Source organism: Onychomys torridus, chromosome 12 (genome assembly GCF_903995425.1).
Source record: "Onychomys torridus chromosome 12, mOncTor1.1, whole genome shotgun sequence".
In the NCBI taxonomy this organism is placed as follows: domain Eukaryota; kingdom Metazoa; phylum Chordata; class Mammalia; order Rodentia; family Cricetidae; genus Onychomys; species Onychomys torridus.
In genome coordinates, this window is record NC_050454.1 from 60,681,503 (window position 1) to 60,687,705 (window position 6,203).

The following is a 6,203-nucleotide window of genomic DNA, read 5'->3' on the forward strand; positions in this document are numbered from 1 at the left end:
GACAAGCATTTTCTTCAGCAGGATAACACATTCATTTACTTAGAAAGCACATGCCATTTTGTATCAAAAGATAGATAATCAGTTTATATAGCACCCAATCTCAACTCCAGGAAAGAAAAGATGGAACTTGAATTCCTCTGGTTATGAAGCACTATACTCTCCATCTATAGCATTTTGCCTCACTTTACAGGGTATCCTCACTCTTCTTAGCCAAATTCAGTTGCAGATTTCTCAGAATACATGGCATGACATCTGTGGTGCCTTCCACTGAGATTTATTTAGCCAGATTTTCATTAAAATAGCAACTAAATTGACTCAATAAAATGTTGCTTATCTTAATAAAGACCCTTAGAGCTTTGCAAATTTGCATTTAATAGTATTTAGTGTCATTACAGCATTAATAATCTGTGCCTAAGGAGTACTAACGAAAACTTTATATTTTCTGTTTAATAGAGGTCACTTGATATCATTCTATTTTCATGCAACTTGGGCTTTAAAATATCAGGCAGAAAAGGAAGGAATCTCATAAGCAAAATGTAGTCAGGTTGGAGCTGCTTATTTAACTCAATGAGTCTATCTTCTGGTAAGATACCAGGCTCCCCATGTCACTTGAGATAGGAAAATACCATATATTGGCTTTCTCAAATCTTTACCATGTCTCTTCAGCATCTCTTTAAAAGTAAACTATTTATGATTTCTTCAAGACATTAAAAAGATAGCAGAGATTGGGTTTGGTATGGTGGTAAGTTGGGAATGAGCAAACAAAATAAAATGAAAACAAATATTAGGTATTTTGTTGTTGTTGTTGTTTGTTTCTCTTACTTTCTTTGGCTTGATTCATTGAATGTTAATGCAAAGGATACTTCCTTACCATACTGTTTCAGCAGATGGAACATTCATGCCTTCATTAAGTAATTGTCTATTAAGAGATTTACCAGCATAGCTCCAGTGGCGCAATTGGTTAGTGTGCGGTACTTATAAGAGATTTACCAGCTTTCTTAAAATAACCTTGACTAAATGACATTTAACATGAGTGATGTCACTTTTTTCCTTCGGTCCATTTATTGATACTTAGTACAAGGGTAGAATACAAATCATTACAATCCATAATTTCATTTAACAAATATATGAGATTTTTAAAATAAGAAAGAGATACATGCAATTCAACAAATCATTAAAAGAAACAAGAAAATGGTTACTGACATCACCCTTGGCTTCCACTGCTCTGTTGCTAATTCCATCTTGTAGAATGCTTTAGAATGGATACTACAAATGAAAATACAGGGAAGTAAAAGAGATACTGATAAATATTTCAAATCCAGATTTCAGTTAAGCAAATTGATATTTTTGTACCAAAATCAGCCTTGTTAATGGAATTGTGGAATATTTTATTTTTTACTAAGCAAACCTCAGGTTTAGGCTAATGTTGAAGGCTTTCTATGTAAGCAATGTTTAAACTGATGTCTCAAATTTTAGCCAAAACTGATTCAAGAAAATACTTGTGACTTTTCCAATTGAAGCAAACAATATAGTAGGCCTGACATTTACATTTGCTAGGACTTAGGACCAGTTAGGTGAATATTAAGGTGTGTTTGGTTTTTTGTTGTTTTTGTTTTTGTTTTTTTGATTGTGTATTCTTTTTTTGTTATTTATTATATTTGTATTTTAATTTTACACATCAGCCATGGGTTCCCCTGTCCTCCCCACTCCCATCCCCGCACCTATCTTCCCCCCAACCCCTCCCCTCCATTCCCATTTCCTCCAGGGCCAAGACACCCCTGGGGATTCATTTAAACCTGGTGGATTCAGTATAGACAGGTCCAAACCCCTCCTTCCAGGCTGAGCAAAGTGTCCCTGTGTAAGCCCAAGGTTTCAAACAGCCAGCTCATGCACTAAGGACAGGTCCCAGTCTCACAGCCTGGATGCCTCCCAAACAGATCAAGCTATTCAATTGTCTCACTTATCCAGAGGGCCTGATCCAGCTGGGGGCTCCACAGCCTTTGGTTCATAATTCATGTGCTTCCATTCATTTGGCTATTTGTCCCTGTGCTTTTCCAATCTTGGTCTCAACAATTCACGCTCTTACAGTCCCTCCTCTTTCTTGACAACTGGACTCCTGGAGCTCCACCAGGGTGTGTTTATAACAAGGGCTGTTGGAGATACTGAAAAAGCTACAAGAATGGCAAGAAAGATGTGCCCACATTTTCCCAGACTTTGTGCAGTACTTGTGCTTTCAAGTTTTCCCTTGGGTACATCTTAAACAGCAGCACTAACATTTCTTGAGATCAATGTTTATTTTTCCAATTCAAAGCTGTGTAGTAAAACACAGATAAGCCTTTTAGTTGTATTTCTTCACTCCCTCAAAATGTCATCTCTCACAATTGGCCAGAAACATGTGTCAGTAAAACAGAAGAGACATATTTAGAATGAACTCACAGGAAAACATTCAGAAAAAAGAATATCACAAAACTGAACCAGGAAAAGGATTTCAAACAGGGTAGTAGAGATATGCAGGGAAAATGCTGTGCACTGGATGATAAAATGTCATCCAGGTAAACATGAATATGGGTAAGCCATATATTACTGAATTGAGTCCTAAGGAACAAATACGAAGACAGCTTTAGACTTAGTTTGAGAGACAACTTGGTCTTCTGTTTCACAAAGGAAAATAGAAAACAAATCAGTTATTTAGGCAATGTCTCAAAGCTAGAACTGAAAATCACAGTAGCAAGTTCTTTCCTAATAAAATAGCAAATGTTACTTGTCAAAGTAACTTTTCTGAAGGGAAGAATGCCTGTAATATCTTCTCGTTGACTTTATACTGTTCATATGTGCAGTTAGTGCTTAGTCTATACAACTATAACCAAACACTTGAGTTAGGGTAACTTGTAAAGAATTTAATTAATTCACTGATTTAAAAAGGGAAATCTCCAGATTGGGCAACTTAATAATTTAGTCTATAGTAAGATCTGTGCACAGGATGAAAAAGAAGAAAAGGAGATAGGCTCCTGCAGCGGAAAGGCTAAAGCCATGGGATGTCCTTGCTTTATGATTCACTGGAAGGAAAAGTTTTTCTCAAGAAAAACATCATCAGTGTCTTTAGTAGAAATACCCTAAGCCTAAAAAGTTAACTCTTCTTTCCTTTGCTGAAAGGTTGGATCATCACTCGCTATCCCTAAAATGAGGACAAATATCTAGTCTCTGAAAGATTAAAAATCAGGCTCAAAATATAGATAAATATATCACAATATTAAATACAAATTCAAGGTTTTTCTTTTAACTGTATTTTGCATGTGTATTGATGAATAAATGTTTAAACAGTCACAAATAGTTGTTTTATGCTGCAGTGCTTATGTGGAAATAAACATACTGTCTCTGACCAGCTTTAATAACTACACTACTCTCAGTGATATTCTTTGGTGAGGTCTCCAATCTGGCCCCTCTCCTTGTCTGGCTTGAATAGTAGATCTTAAGCAATAAATAGCTGCTAAATCACCTTAGAGCAATGATTCTCAACCTGTGGGCTACGATCCACACACACATCAGATACTTACATTATACTTCACAACAGTAGTGATATTACAGCTATGAAGCAGCAGACAACCTGTAATAGATGGTCAAGCTCTTTATCTGCCATTTTTGATGTTTCAAATTTTGAACTTTGTTTAGTTAACAACAGCAACAACAGCCACAAAAACAAACAAATAGAGAAAAATCTGATTTTTTGATATCCCTTCTTAGAAAGTTTCTACACAGGGTCTCCTCCTTTTATCTCTTTGGCAATTATATGCGATGCTATCTCTGCTGTATTATTAATTGTGCTTTAGGTCTCTCTCCTACTGTACCAGTGTTGATGTTGATTGGAGTAGTCTTAGTATATGCACTCTGAGTATGTTCACAGTAATCTGTGTGTTTTCCTTAGCTTTGACGCTATTATTATTTCTACTGATGTAGTGAATACAGAGGATATTCAAAATATCTGCCTCTGCAATTTAAGAATTATCATGAGCCAACAAATAGTTAATCAACACCCTTTTCAACCATAAGAGCACTACTGAAAGTGATTTCTGAATTATTAGAAATGTTGGACAGCAAACCACTTGAAAATTTACTAGTTTAGCAAATAGAAATGCATACTGTAGAGACAATTTCAACATTCTAGGTACACACTGAAGCATTGTTACTGCAACTGGTTCTTGTGACTAAGAAGAGCAAGGAACAGAAACATACTGTTCATAGGTCAAAGAATGAATACAATATTTGAGACTAGATGGATATGTGTGTGATAATCTATAAATGTGGCATGCCTGGGTATTATTGTTGATCTTGTAGCCCTAAGGCATATGTGTTTCCCTGCCTGCTGACCTTACTTCTGGTCACATATCTTTCTTTGTCTTATGAAATGGGAGCAAAGAGATTCACAGCATCTTTATGAGGTAATGGATAAACACCACGTATACTGGTGACCCTTCCTGTTTCAATGCTTACTCTCACTCTTGGAATAGAATATCTAGGTAGTACTTCCTTTCAAGCCATCTCCTCGAAGAGATAGGCTATCAAATTTAGCTTTTATCTTTATGTACTGGAACTTCCTTTTGGTGAGAAATTTCCCCAAAGGCATCTTTTCTATTTTCTCATTGTAAACTCTACAATTTCTATTTAAAATCCCCTAATATGTTTAACAATTACAGCCTTTGTATCTGAACTCACCTTTTCTCCAAATTTAAACACACTCAACCTCCTTTCCATGCCAGATTGTATTTTTCCACATTGTTTGCTCAACACTTTGTTCCTGATTGTCACTGACAATCTAGATAAAATCCACAAGGAAGAACCATGCCACAAACGAAATCCTATACTGTGTGAAATGCATGCTGCCCAATATGTCAGTCCATTGGTTTTGAATCCATTTTCTACTAAATTTTCAGAAATTAATTTCTTCAGGAATATTATAAGAATGGCTCTAGTCCATTTCCCAATGCAATCCTCAGTCACTTTTAATAATTCCTGACCACACTCTTCAATGTCATCTTATCTATAAGCACTCTTATATCCCAAAGTCCTCCCAAAAATGGCACATTGAGGTCTGATTACAGCATAAGAGGGTCTCTCTAGTCTGAATCTCTAAAATTTTCTATATTCCTTCCACAAGCTAAAATGTAATAGCTACTAGTTTAGGTTTATCTATAATACTTACTTGTGAGGGCCAGTGTTATTTTTATATTAGTGACTTTTCATATATTTATTACTTAATAACAGATAGAAGCAATGCAATGTAGAAAAGCTTATTTTTTTGTGATCTAATAATCCATCATAGAAGAGAAGATATGGCAGAATGGACCTATGGATATGGAAATAGACAGCTGCTGCCTTTCTGATGGTGAATGAACCAGGAAACAATAATGATGCCAAAATTGTTCTGAATCATAACCCTGGTAGTCCTCTCTGATCAACAAATTGACACCATCTGGAATTATCCTTGCAAAGATTCTGTAACCCCTATTTTGAACTCTGAACCCACTGCTGGAGTCAAAGCACTAGTCCCATGCTCAACCCTGAGAACAGTACTGTATGAACATATGTATTGCTGTATGAATTTGTACATCATACTTATGAGGATCCATGCTGATCTTCTCTGCATTGATCTAGTTTCATTATATGCAAAATGGAATGTACGATTTTATTTAGCTATAAGTTATTTACTATTCACAAATAAAGAAAACCAGTGATATGAATCTTAGTGATTTTTTCTATTACTTTGGACTAACAAAGTTTGATAGAAACATAACCTGAATGAAAAGAAATCTGTATTCTCCATAGTCCTTTTTTCAATGCATTTAACCTTTTTCATCCCATTGATGTAAGGAAAAATTAACATATACCATCTCATACTGACAGCTTATCTTCCAGTTAGTCTCCTTTGTTTCCCTAAACTACTTTGCTACTACTTTTGAGCCATATATATAAAATTAATCTATATAAAATGAAAGAAAATATGTACCTGAGACTAGCAATTACCTTAATATGATTATCTCTAGCTAAATATGTTGTTTTTCTTTCAAAAACAGAACTTTGTCCTTCTTTGAAAATTCGAATATGTTTAACTTCTTATAATCTAAAAGTCAAAATGTGTCACATTGTGTCAATTCATAATCTTAAATTCAATTATCTCCTCACTCACCAAGCACCCTTTTAAACCTTGT

General features: G+C 35.2%; 1 non-coding gene across 1 annotated transcript; it reads right to left on the reverse strand.

Moving 5' to 3' along the window:
• Nucleotides 1–5,573: 5,573 nt before the first annotated feature.
• On the reverse strand, nt 5,574–5,676 carry LOC118594376. Its single transcript, XR_004946365.1, has one exon. It is a non-coding gene; the product is annotated as a U6 spliceosomal RNA (small nuclear RNA).
• Nucleotides 5,677–6,203: the final 527 nt, after the last annotated feature.